The sequence below is a fragment of the Bos mutus genome, chromosome 13, assembly GCF_027580195.1.
Source record: "Bos mutus isolate GX-2022 chromosome 13, NWIPB_WYAK_1.1, whole genome shotgun sequence".
Classification (NCBI taxonomy): Eukaryota; Metazoa; Chordata; class Mammalia; order Artiodactyla; family Bovidae; genus Bos; species Bos mutus.
Window position 1 is genome coordinate 33007534 of NC_091629.1, and position 13569 is coordinate 33021102.

Consider the following 13569-nt stretch of genomic DNA (forward strand, 5'->3'; position numbering starts at 1 on the left):
CTTTCTAAATTCCATATATATGTGCTAGTATACTGTATTGGTGTTTTTCTTTCTGGCTTACTTCACTCTGTATAATAGGCTCCAGTTTTGAGAGATTTTTGATCACAGCTTCAATTTCAGTGCTTGTAATTGGGTTGTTCATAATTTCTATTTCTTCCTGGTTCAGTCTTGGAAGATTGAACTTTTCCAAGAATCTGTCCACTTCCTCCAGGTTATCCATATAGTTGTTCACAATAGTCTCTTATAATCCTTTGTATTTCTGCATTGTCTGTTGTAGCGTCCTCTTTTTCATTTCTAATTTTGTTGATCTGATTTTTCTCTCTTTTTTTCTTGATGGTTTGGCTAAAGGCCAATTTGGTTTATCTTCTCAAAGAATCAGCTTTTGGTTTTATTAATCTTTACTATTGTTTCTTTAATTTCTTTTTCATTTATTTCTGCTTGGGTCTTTATGATTTCTTTCCTTCTACTACTTTTGGTTTTTGTTGTTGTTGTTGTTTTTCTTTTCCCAGTTGTTTTAGGTGTAAATTTAAGTTGTCTATTCGATGTTTCTTTTTTCTAGAGGTAGGATTGTATTGCTATAAACTTCCCTCTTAGAAATGCTTTTGCTGTATCCCATGAGTTTTGAGTTGTCATGTTTTCATTGTCATTTGTTTCTAGAAATTTTTTAATTTCCCTTTTGATTTCTTCAGTAACCTGTTAGTTACTTAGAAACGTGTTGTTTAATTTCCATGTGTTTGTGTTTCTTACAGCTTTTTTCTTGTAGTTGATCTCTAGTCTCATAGCATTGTGGTTGGAGAAGATGCTTGATACGATTCTAATTTTATTAAATTTACTGAGGTTTGATTTGTGACCCAAGATGTGGTCTATTCTGGAGAATGTTCCATGTGCATTTGAGAAGAAGGTGTATTTTTCTGCATTTAGATGGAATGTCCTGAAGATATCAATTAGATCCATCTCATCTAACGTATTATTTAAGACTTGTGTTTCCTTATTAATTTTCTGTTTTGATGATCTGTCCATTGGTGTGAGTGGAGTGTTAAAGTCTCCTATTATTGTGTTACTGTTGATTTCTCCTTTTACGTCTGTTAGTGTTTGTCTTATGTATTGAGGTGCTCCTACATTGTGTGCATAGGTATTTACAATTGTTACATCTTCCTTTTGGATTGATCTCTCGATCATTATGCAGTGTCTTTCATTATCTCTTGTAATCTTTATTTTAAGGTCTATTTTTTTGATATGAGGATTGCTACTCCAGCTTTCTTTTGCTTCTCATTTGCATGGAATATATTTTTCCATCCTCTCACTTTCAGTCTATATATGTCTTTAGGTCTGAGGCAAGTTTCTTGTAGACCTGCTTGTAGACCCATAGCATATATATGGGTCTTGTTTTCGTATCTATTCAGCCAGTCTGTGTCTTCTGGTTGGAGCGTTTAATCCATTTATATTTAAAGTAATTATATATATATTCCTATCGCCATCTTCTTTGTTGTTTGGGGTTGATTTTGTAGATCTTTTTTCTTTTCTTGTATTACTTGACAATATCAGTCCCTTTAATATTTGTTTCAAAGCTGGTTTGGTTGTACTGAGTTCTCTTAACTTTTGCTTGTCTGAAAATCTTTTTATTTCTCTATCAATTTTGAATGAGATCCTTGCTGGGTACAGTAATCTTGGTTGTAGATTTTTCCCTTTCAATGCTTTAAATATATCCTTCCATTCCCTTCTGGCCTGCAGAGTTTATGCTGAAAGATCAGCAGTTAAGCATATGGGGTTTCCCTTGTATGTTACTTGTTACTTCTTCCTTGTTGCTTTTAATATTTTTTCTTTGTGTTTAGTCTTTGTTAGTTTGATTAGTATGTGTCTTGGCATGTTTCTCTTTGGGTTTATCCTGTATGGGACTCTTTTTTTCTCTTGGACTTGATTGACTATTTCCTTTTCCATGTTGGGGAAATTTTCAACTATAATCTCTTCAAAAAATTTCTCATATCCTTTCTTTTTCTCTTCTTCTTCTGGGACCCCTATAATTAAAATGTTGGTGATTTTGATATTGTCTCAGAGGTCTCTGAGACTATCCTCAGTTCTTTTCATGCTTTTTACTTTATTCTGCTCTTCAGAAGTTATTTCCACCATTTTATCTTCCAGCTCACTGATTTGTTCTTCTGCTTCAGATATTCTGCTATTGATTCCTTCTAGAGTATTTTTAATTTCAGTAATTATATTGTTTGTCTCTGTATGTTTATTCTTTAATTATTCTATGTCTTTGTTGCATTTGATTCTTGCATTTTCTCCATTTTGCTTATAATATATTGTAATATATAATAGTATATATATATTATATATATTTAATTATATATATATATGTATATATATGTATGTATATATATATATATATATAACTTATTGTGTTTGAGGTCTCCTTTTCCCAGGCTTAAGATTGAATTCTTTCTTCCTTTTGTTTTCTGCCCTCCTAAGTTTGGTCCAGAGGTTTGTGTAAGCTTCGTATAGGATGAGATTTGTACTGAGTTTTTGTTTGTTTGTTTGTTTTCCTCTGATGTGCAAGGCTGAGTAAGGTGGCAATCCTGTCTTCTGATGATTGGGTTTGTATTTTTGTTTTATTTGTTGTTTAGATGAGGCATCCTGCACAGGGTGCCACTGGTGGTTGGGTGATGCTGGGTTTTGTATTCAAGTGGTTTCCTTCGTGTGAGTTCTCACTATTTGATACTCCTCAGGGTTAGTTTTCCGGTAATCTAAGTTCTTGGAGTCAGTGCTCCCACTCCAAAGGCTCAGGACTTGATTTATGGTCAGGAATGAAGATTCCACTAGTGGTTTGCTATGGCATTAAGGGAGAGTAAAAAAAAAAAATCCCCAAATGAGAAAACCAAAGATGAACCCCAGACAAATGGCAGTTACAAAATCAGGCAAACAATAATTAAAATAATGGAATATAAATATATACATATACACCCATGAGCAAAGTGAAAACAGTCCAACAGAAATAAAGCACAGTTAGACTGACCCAGTGAACAAAGTAAATCAAAAATTATATGTTTACCAGTTAAGAACAAAACTTACCAAAGCACAAACTGGAAAGCTAAACTAAAATGAGGGGGAAAATGGGGAATAAAGCAATCAATACAAAATTAACAAATATGTTGAGAGGAAAAGAAAGAAAGAGAATAGATATGCTCAGTTAAATAGAGGTAGATGAGACAAAGGAATGCTCAAAATCCTCCAAGTCAGGCTTCAGCAATACGTGAACCGTCAACTTCCAGTTGTTCAAGCTGGTTTTAGAAAAGGAAGAGGAACCAGAGACCAAATTGCCAATATCTGCTGGATCATCTAAAAAGCAAGAGAGTTCCAGAAAAACATCTATTTCTGCTTTATTGACTATGCCGAAGCCTTTGACTGTGTGGATCATAATGAACTGTGGAAAATTCTGAAAGAGATGGGAATACCAGACCACCTGACATGCCTCTTGAGAAACCTATATGCAGATCAGGAAGCAACAGTTAGAACTGGACATGAACAACAGACTGGTTCCAAATAGGAAAAGGAGTACATCGAGGCTATATATTGTCACCCTTCTTATATAACTTATCTGCAGAGTACATCATGAGAAATGCTGGACTGGAAGAAGCACAAGCTGGAATCAAGATTGCCAGGAGAATTATCAATAAATTCAGATATGCAGATGACACCACCCTTATGGCAGAAAGTGAAGAGGAACTAAAAGCCTCTTGATGAAGGTAAAAGAGGAGAGTGAAAAAGTTGGCTTAAAACTCAACATTCAGAAAATGAAGATCATGGCATCCGGTCCCATCAGATCATGGCAAATAGATGGGGAAACAGTGTCAGACTTTATTTTTTTGGGACTCCAAAATCACTGCAGATGGTGATTGCAGCCATGAAATTAAAAGACGCTTACTCCTTGGAAGGAAAGTTATGACCAACCTAGGTAGCATATTGAAAAGCAGAGACATTACTTTGCCAACCAAGGTCCGTCTGGTCAAGGCTATGGTTTTTCTAGTGCTCATGTATGGATGTGAGAGTTGGACTGTGAAGAAAGCTGAGCACTGAAGAATTGATGCCTTTGAACTGTGGTGTTGGAGAAGACTCTTGAGAGTCCCGTGGACTGCAAGGAGATCCAACCAGTCCATTCTGAAGGAGATCAGCCCTGGGATTTCTTTGGAAGGAATGATGCTAAAGCTGAAACTCCAGTACTTTGGCCACCTCATGCGAAGAGTTGACTCATTGGAAAAGATTCTGATGCTGGGAGGGATTGGGGGCAGAAGGAGAAGGGGACAACAGAGGATGAGATGGCTGGATGGCATCACTGACTCGATGGATGTGAGTCTGAGTGTACTCTTGGAGTTGGTGATGGACAGGGAGGCCTGGCGTGCTGCAATTCATGGGGTCCCAAAGAGTCGGACATGACTGAGTGACTGAACTGAACTGAACTGAAGATGATTTATAAACATTAAAGATTAAGTGCAAGGTGAAAAGAACAGTAGGAAAGGCAAACAAAGGAATAAATGTAGGAAAAATATAATAGGTTTTTAAAAAGTTTAAAAATTAAAAGTTCTCACCTCCAATGTCCACAGCTATCAGAACTAGTGCGTTTTCTTTTGTGGGAGCTTTCAATGACCTTTTATATATTCCATAGACACAGAGTCTGCCTAGTTAATCATGTAGATTTAATCTGCAGCTTTTCCAGCTTGTGGGAAGGTTTTGGGTCTTCTTCTTTAGCCACACTGCCCCTGGGTTTCAACTGTGGTTTTATTTCCACCTCTGCATGTGGGTCATCCACTGCGGTTTGCTCCTGAGTCTGCTCTGGAGGATTTCAGTTTGCCCCTGTGAGGGCCAGGTATGAAGGTGGTGCAGCTCTTTGAGTCGCAGGGGTTTTGGCAGTATCAGGTACTCAGGGGAGTTGGCAGCTAGGGAAGCAGGAAATATAGTGCCCTAGAAGGGTATGGCAACCAGTATTGGCCAATATGCTCCAGTATTCTTGCCTGGAGAACCCCTCTCCCTGACAGAGAAGCCTGTCAGGCCACAGTCTACAGGATCACAAAGAGTCAAACACAACTGAAGTGACTCTGTGTGCATAGATGCAAGTCCTTTTTCTGTGACAGCTCTGCCCCAGTGTGAGTTGAGTGTGAAGGTGGCACAGCTGCTTGACTTTCAGGGACCCTGGTGGCACCAAGTGTGCAGGGACAGGGACTTCCCCAACTGCAGGAGTTACAGTTTTGTCAGAGTCTTTTTTCTAGTCTCTTGTAGCTGGTGATCAGCAGCCCTCTTTGGCCACTCTTCTCCTTAGCTCCACCCATTCGGGCATTCAGAGGGCTCCCTTGCCTGGGGGTCCTTCTCTGTTTTTCAGCATGTCAGGCACATCGAGGGGCACCCAGTGGCTGGGGTCCTACTCTATAGATGTGTGCATAAGTCACTGAAAGGAGCACCCTGGGTAGGGTCCTACTCTGTAGTTCAGTGCATCAGGCATTTGATGGGTCAGCTTCTCTGTTGTTCAGCTGCCAATGCTGGCATGTGGGGAGAGAGAGGCTATTGTGATGTCTCCATCCCCTACATGTGACTCAACAGTATCACCTTGCTTCCATGGCTGCCTGGCTTTCCTCCAAAGGCATTTCCCATCACAATCTTCTTCCTCACCTCCCCTCTATCTGTCTCTCTGCAGTCAACAGTAACTCTTGCCCTGGGATCGCTCCACACTCCCAAATTCCAGCTCCAAGCTGCTGCATCTTACAGGGGACCCTCATCTCTGTCTGGGGTATGTATGGCTGTGGCAAGGATGTCTGATTCTCATTTCATTTAGGCTGTCACAGATCAGCTGTTTCACTCTCAGCCTTAAATGTTTCTCCTCTGACTCAGACAGTTACCCCAATGTGGGGATTGGACCCTTGCTTTAGTTCCCCCACCCACTGAGGGCAGGTCCATTCCTGCTAACACTCCTGTTTTTCCCCCTAGTCCCCTTTTCCTACCAAGTTTTGTGTGGTTCTATATATTCTTTTCCTCTGGTCAGGTACTCCTGTCCACTCTCAATTGGTGTTCTGCAAGGATTTTTGTGTCTGAAGGTGTATTCCTGATGTATCCATGGAGAGAGATGTACTCCACATTCACTTACTCTTCCACCATCTTGTTCTCTCCTTGAAGAATCTTTAAGATTTTGTTCTACGTGTTCTAGTCCTTTCCTGGCAAATTCTCCATTTATTACATACTGATTATCTCTAGTAATGGCGTTTTCCCTTTGTGTGTTTCATTTTTATGTATGAGCTAATTTTTGGTGAAGAATATTTACAGAAGGCCTCTCTGATTGACCTAAATTGTGCAAGCATCCTAAACGTGGTTTCAGTTGTGGTTCTGTTGTATTTACTGACTTCAAGTTAGTTTGTATACTAGAGTTTATACTTAGACTTTATGTACCATTTAGGTTTGCACACGTGTACAACATGGATAAGTGCTCCACAACTCTCTCTGTCAACTTCCTCACCCTGCCATAGACCGGACCAATATCATTGGTAGTGGCTGAATTTTTACTGGACTCTGTTTCAGGATGGTGTTCTTTTCTGTTCTTTCCTGGTTTTATAACTGAAACCATAAGTCACCTTTTCAGACTGCATGTCCTCAAAGACCACATGGTCTCAACTTTTGCTCAGCCCCATGGCTTTAGATATGAATTTCCTTCTCATTTATAACACCTGAAGTTTTCACTCTCCTGTTTTTAGGCTCAGATATGTTTGTATCTTTATCATTTAAAACATTTTAAGTATCTGGAGTAGGACGGAGCTTCTGGTATCAAATCCTTGTTCTAATGGATAGGAATTCCATTGATGGAATATTTACAAAGGATGTTATTGGTCACAATGACAATATAGAAGTAACATAATTTCAAGTGGTATTAATAGTGGTGGAGATAAAGTGGGTAAAGGTCTAAGGAATTGGGGTTATTGTGCAGGGACATCATGGATAACACCCCTGAAAAGGTAATATTTGAACAGAGCCCTGGGTCAAGGGAGTGAGACATGCAAAGATCTCAGGTGACTTTGTTACCAATAGAAATCAGAGGTCTTATAGTAGTTGCAGATATCCTTCCATGTTATTGCTTCCATGTAAACTCATTATTACTACTTTGAGTTGGCAATGCTTATGGAATGTCCCTCTTGATATTGTAATTTGATGCATTGAGAAGCATGTCACATGTCCTAAAATAGTTTTTAAGGCATTTTGACAACTGTATTTTGATGCGGAATATACTTTTCTCCATTATAATTCTATAAATTTTATTTTATACCTTTAAAAATATCATCCTAAGAAAAGATCCAGAGTCTTTCCCAGGGTATTATAGGGGTCCATGACACACAGGAACTTAATTAAGTATCTCTGGCAATCTCCAACAGTTAGTGGCTAAACATCTACGGAGGAACCAGCAAAGGATAGTCAGATTGAGTTTACATGGAGCCAACTGGATTATATATTTCTGCCATTAGGCAGAATAAGTTCTCAAATAGAAACTAACTTTAGTTAGGGATATAAAAATTTTTAATTTACATTTTTGTACACCAGGATGCTTTGATACCAAAGGAAGAGATATTTCTTAGAAACAGTGATCAGCCATATCAAATATTGATGAAAATGGACACTTGTATTTGGCTAGATGGGAATTAAGTTACTCTTAACCGAATAAGAGCAATTTCAGTAGATTTTTGGAGGCCAGTATCTGGTTTGAATGGATAGAGAAGAAAATGGAGGTGAAGCAATAAATCAACTAATGGTATATTTTTGGGGAGAGTTTTGCTGTAAAGAGGAACAGAGAAATTTGGAGAGATTGGAAGGAGATGTGGAACCAAGAGAAGTTTAAATTATTTTTAAAGATTGGTGATATTAGAGAGATGAGAATGATGAAAAAATCATGATGCAGGAGAGAGATGGATCACTGAAGAAGTGATAGGGGATGGAATCTGGTAGAGGGCTTGGTGTTAGAGTGAAGCAGGAATGATTCATTCATTATGACAAGAGTCAGTCAGTGCCCTTATTTAGATTTGTATATATCATAGTTTTCTGATTGTATATATCTTTTTAATGAAACGAAAGATGTCATCAATTGAGAGTGACTGGTGTGGATGTGTTTTGCATGTTTAAGGAGAGTAGGTGTGGTTTTAGAGATTAGAAGAAGTGTAGTGGAACTGCTGAGCTGTGTCAAAAGCCCACTGAAGATCTGCGAGTATAAATTTTAAGTGAGATAGGTATGCACACTTGTGAGATTTCCTTTAAAGGCAGCCGTGGGCTGTGCAGAGGTGAGTTTGGGGTTTGATTTTTCCAAGGGCTAAAGGGGAAAATAGAGAATAAGCAATTGTTTTAGTCAATTCACACTGCTATCACAAAGTATTAGATGACTTATAAAAAATAGAAATTTACTTCTCACATTTCTGGAGGCTGGAAGTCTGAGACCAGGTTGTCAGCATAGTTGGGTCTGGTAAGCCCTCTCTACTAGACTGCAAACTCTGACTTCTTGTATATTCACATGGTAGAAAGAGAGCTATTCTGGACTCTCTTTTAGAAGGACACAAATCCTTTTCATGAGGGCTTCACTCTCATGACTACATCAACTTCCAAAGGCTCCTACCTCTCAATATCATCACACTTGGGGTTAAGATTTCAACATGTGAATTTTAGGGGAAGAAAAAAATTCAATCCATAACAGACATTGAGGAAATTGAGTCCATAAGAAAGTAATTATAAGGATGGCATGAACTTTAATTTGGGAAATAAAAGAATTGGAAACATGAAGAGGGTGATAGACTGTAAGCAAATGATAAGATCAATGAGATTGAGTAATGAATGGAACAGAAGTATTACACATAAGAAGATGGAAATATAGAAAGTATTATCATTCCAGAGTGTTGTTCTAGAGATCTCTGTTTGGAGGAAAAGCAAATATTGATGCAAGTTCTATGAAGTCATAGATGTCATAATTAAAAGTCTCAGTGACTGAAGTAGAGAAAAACATTACTGGAATTGGGAAGGTCATGACACAGAGATGCAGGGTAGAATGAATCACCTACATGGATGATGAAGACCCTGAGAATAGTGAAATGACAGCAGTGGATGGAAAGAGGGTGTGTGAGGTTCTGAAATCTGCAAGGAATGACTGGAATGGTGATTGGTGATTGATAATGAGAAAGGACTGTGGATAGAAAACTGCTGGCAGAGTCACTGGGTGTTCTGATGGAGGAGGGAAAGTGTGTAGAGGCAACAACCAGAGAAAGACAAAATGTCACAACAAGGTCAAATTGTAAAGAGGAGGAAGAGCAGATTAATAAAGACAAAAAACTGATTTTAAATAAAATGAAAGCAAAAATGGAGTAGGAAGGATAAAAAGATGAAAGATAGATTCTTCTATAAAACTTCCAAATTAAATAAACCAGTGGCAAAAATAATTAAGGAAAAAGATAAAATAGGACAAAAGTAAGGATGAGAAACCAAACATAGTCATGGTAATAGAGCAGGGTAAAAGAGTAATAAGAAAATATCATGTATAACTCTTTGGAAATAATTTTTAAAAATCTAATGGGCATGCATGGTGTCTTAGCAAAATAGCAACTAAAACTGACAAGAAAGCAAGTAGAAAACTTGAATTGATTAGTTGCCATTTAAATTTGTGTAAGATCATGATATATCATTTAAAGAAAGGCAACAGATTCAGGAGGTTTTAGAGCAGATTTATATACCTCTTAAAGAAGAGTAGATTTCTTAATTGTTTAAAACATTCCAAGTATAGAAAAAGAAGGAAAGTTCAAAGATTTATTTTATAAAGTTGTTATTGTTCAGTCACTAAGTCGTGTCTGACTCTTTGCAACCCCATGGACTGCAGCTTGCCAGGCTTCCTTGTCCTTTACCATCTCCCAGAATTTGCTCAAACTGATGTACATTGAGTTGATGAGGCCATCCAACCATCCCATCCTCTGTCCTATTTTAACCATTAATCCTATTTTAACCACCCCCATCCTCCACTTCTCCTCCTGCCCTCAATATTTCCCAGCATCAGGGTCTTTTCCAATGAGTTGGCTCTTTGCATCAGGTGGCCAAAGTATTGGAACTTCAGCTTCAGCATCAGTCCTTCCAATGAATATTCAGGGTTGATTTCCTTTAGGATTGACTGGTTGGATCTCCTTGCAGTACAAAGTACTCTGAAGAGTCTTCTCCAATACTACAGTTTTGAAGCATCAATTCTTTGGTGCTTAGCCTACTTTATGATCCAGCTCTTAGATCTGTACATGACCACTGGAAAAACCAAAGCTTTGACTGCTGCTGCTGCTAAGTCGCTTCAGTCGTGTCTGACTCTGTGCGACCCCAGAGATGGCAGCCCACCAGGGTCCCCTGTCCCTGGGATTCTCCAGGCAAGAACACTGGAGTGGGTTGCCATTTCCTTCTCCAGTGCATGAAAATGAAAAGTGAAAGTGAAGTCGCTCAGTCATGTCTGACTCCTAGCCACTCCATGGACTGCAGCTTACCAGGCTCCTCCATCCAGGGGATTTTCCAGGCAAGAGTACTGGAGTGGGTTGCCTTTGCCTTCTCTGAAGCTTTGACTAGATGCTTTCAAACTGTAGTGCTGGAGCAGACTCCTGAGTACTCAGATTGCTGGAAGATGGAACCATCAGATCAGATCAGATCAGTCGCTCAGTTGTGTCCGACTCTTTGCGACCCCATGAATCACAGCACGCCAGGCCTCGCTGTCCATCACCAACTCCTGGAGTTCACTGAGACTCATGTCCATCGAGTCAGTGATGCCATCCAGCCATCTCATCTTCTGTTATCCCCTGCTCCTCCTGCCCCCAATCCCTCCCAGCAACAGAGTCTTTTCCAATGAGTCAACTCTTCGCATGAGGTGGCCAAAGTACTGGAGTTTCAGCTTTAGCATCATTCCTTCCAAAGAAATCCCAGGGCTGATCTCCTTCAGAATGGACTGGTTGGATCTCCTTGCAGTCCAAGGGACTCTCAAGAGTCTTCTCCAACACCACAGTTCAAAAGCATCAATTCTTCGGGGCTCAGCCTTCTTCACAGTCCAACTCTCACATCCATACATGACCACAGGAAAAACCATAGCCTTGACTAGATGAACCTTTGTTGGCAAAGTAATGTCTCTGCTTTTGAACATGCTATCTAGGAACCATAGATTTTAGAAATTCAGATTTAGATTTCCTTCTAAGTAAACAATGATAATGTGACAGCTTTAAGAAAACATAACCTTTAAGAAAATAACACTTTCCTAGACACATACCAAACATATATACACATACACACACACACACATATATATATAGAAGAAGGAAATGGCAATCCACTCCAGTGTTCCTGCCTGGAGATTCCCAGGCACGGGGGAGCCTGGTGGGCTGCCGTCTATGGGATCGCACAGAGTTGGACACGACTGAAGTGACTTAGCAGTAGTACATATATATATATATATATATATATATATATATATATAATATATATATATATGAAGTAATGCAAATGTTAAGATCTAGGAAATAGCTCTTTACATATCCATCAAATGATATGTGTGACATGGGTTGTGAAGCTCTAAGGTAATATTTAGCAATTTAAGTGCAACATTATTATGGGTCACATTGCTTATTTTTAAAAATTCTATTTAATCCTTCTTTGCTTGACTGAAGAGTAGACCAATGACTTGATGCATCTGGTATAGTTTTCATGTCTAATTTTGTATTATCTCAAACCTTGCCTGATTAATACAATTTAAAAGAAGTGAGTTGTAGGAGACTGGGATATCAAACAATCATGTTCAATGGAGCCTGCATCTTTGAATGTCTGAATTTTTGAAAGATAATGTGTGGGGTAGGGGCTGGTTGCCACCAAGTTCAGACCATAAATATCTGGCCAAGATTTGTGGGGAGCTGATTAAACTTGATGTTGCTGACTGACTGTTTCTAACTGCAGCATTGCCAATTGAGTCACATTTTTCCCAATTGGTCTCTGGAGTATCCTTGCTTATTTACAGTCATGACTTTCTACCAGCTCTGTTATTCACCCAACCCCTTGTCCCCACTACCTTAATATGATTCCTAATCTTCTTCCCTTCAAAGGCAGGTCATCTCAAAGGCAGGAGACATGTCATCTCTTATATTCTCTTTGCCCAAATGATGGCATGAAAAGTCACCTGGAACTTAGTTCTTTTGGTTTCAAGGGAAACCACATTTTTGAAAAATAGCTGAATTAGTAATAGCAGTAGGAATAGTAAATGTTTAAAAGGCAACTGTGAACAAGAAAATTAAAAGCTTTTTTCTATTTTCTTCTCCACTGTGATCTCTACAATCTTTCCCCAATTTTCTACCTATAAAGCACAGTCAATATTCATTCATGGTCCCTATGTTCTAGAACAGGAGTTCCCAACCCCTTTTTAGGAACTGGGCTGCAGAGCAGGAGGTGAGCAGTGAACCAGCAAGATTCATGTGTATTTACAGCCACTCCCTCTCACTTTCATTACTGCCTGAGAATGTCAGATCAGTGGCAGCATTAGAGTCTCGGATGGTGACTACAGCTATGAAATTAAAAGACGCTTGCTTCTTGGAAGAAAAGCTACGACAAACCTAGACAGCATATTAAGAGACATCATTTTGCTGACAAAGGTCTGCATAGTCAAAGCTATGGTTTTTCCAGTAGTCATGTATGGATGTGAGAACTGGATCATAAAGAAGGCTGAGTACCCAAGAATTGATACTTTCAAATCATGGTGCTGGAGAAGACTCTTGGAGTCCCTTGGACAGCAAAGAGATCAAACCAGTCAATCATAAAGGAAATCAGTCCTGAATATTCATTGGAAGGACTGATGCTAAAGCTGAAGCTCCAAAACTTTAGCTACCTGATGTGAAGTGCCAACTCACTGAAAAGACCCTGATGCTGGGAAAAATTGAGGGCAAGAGGAGAAGGGGTGACAGAGAATGAGATGGTTGGATGGCATCATCAACTCAATGGACATGAGTGTGAGCAAACTCCGGGAGATAGTGAAGGACAAGGAAACCTGGCATGCATTGCAAAGAGTGGGATATGGCTGAATGACTTAACGGCAACAAGGAGCAAAAGCCCTACTGGGAAATGTACATGTGAGGGATCTAGGTTGTGTATTCCTTATGAGAATCTAGTGTCTGATGATCTAAGGTGGAGCTGAGGCAGTGATGTTAGGCCTGGGGAGTGGGTGCAAATACAGATTATCATTAGTATAGAGGTTTGACTGCACAGAGACCATAGTAAATCAACTGCTTGCAGACTTATATCAAAACCCTATCAGTGAGTGGCAAGTGACAGTTAAGCTGCATTTGGTGGCAGGCTTTATAGTGGCAAGTGAGTTGATGTATTTCAGTTGTACAGCTGCATCTGGTGGCAGGCTTTAAGTCAGAATTCAACACTTATTTTAGTCTGCCCATGGCCTGCCCATTATTTCATTTACCACTTTGTCCATGCCTCTTTCCCACACTGTGCATTTATCTCAGTCACAGTTTTTGCAAGCCCACAAGCCAACCCTAGCCAAAATGAGTAAAAAGCAAA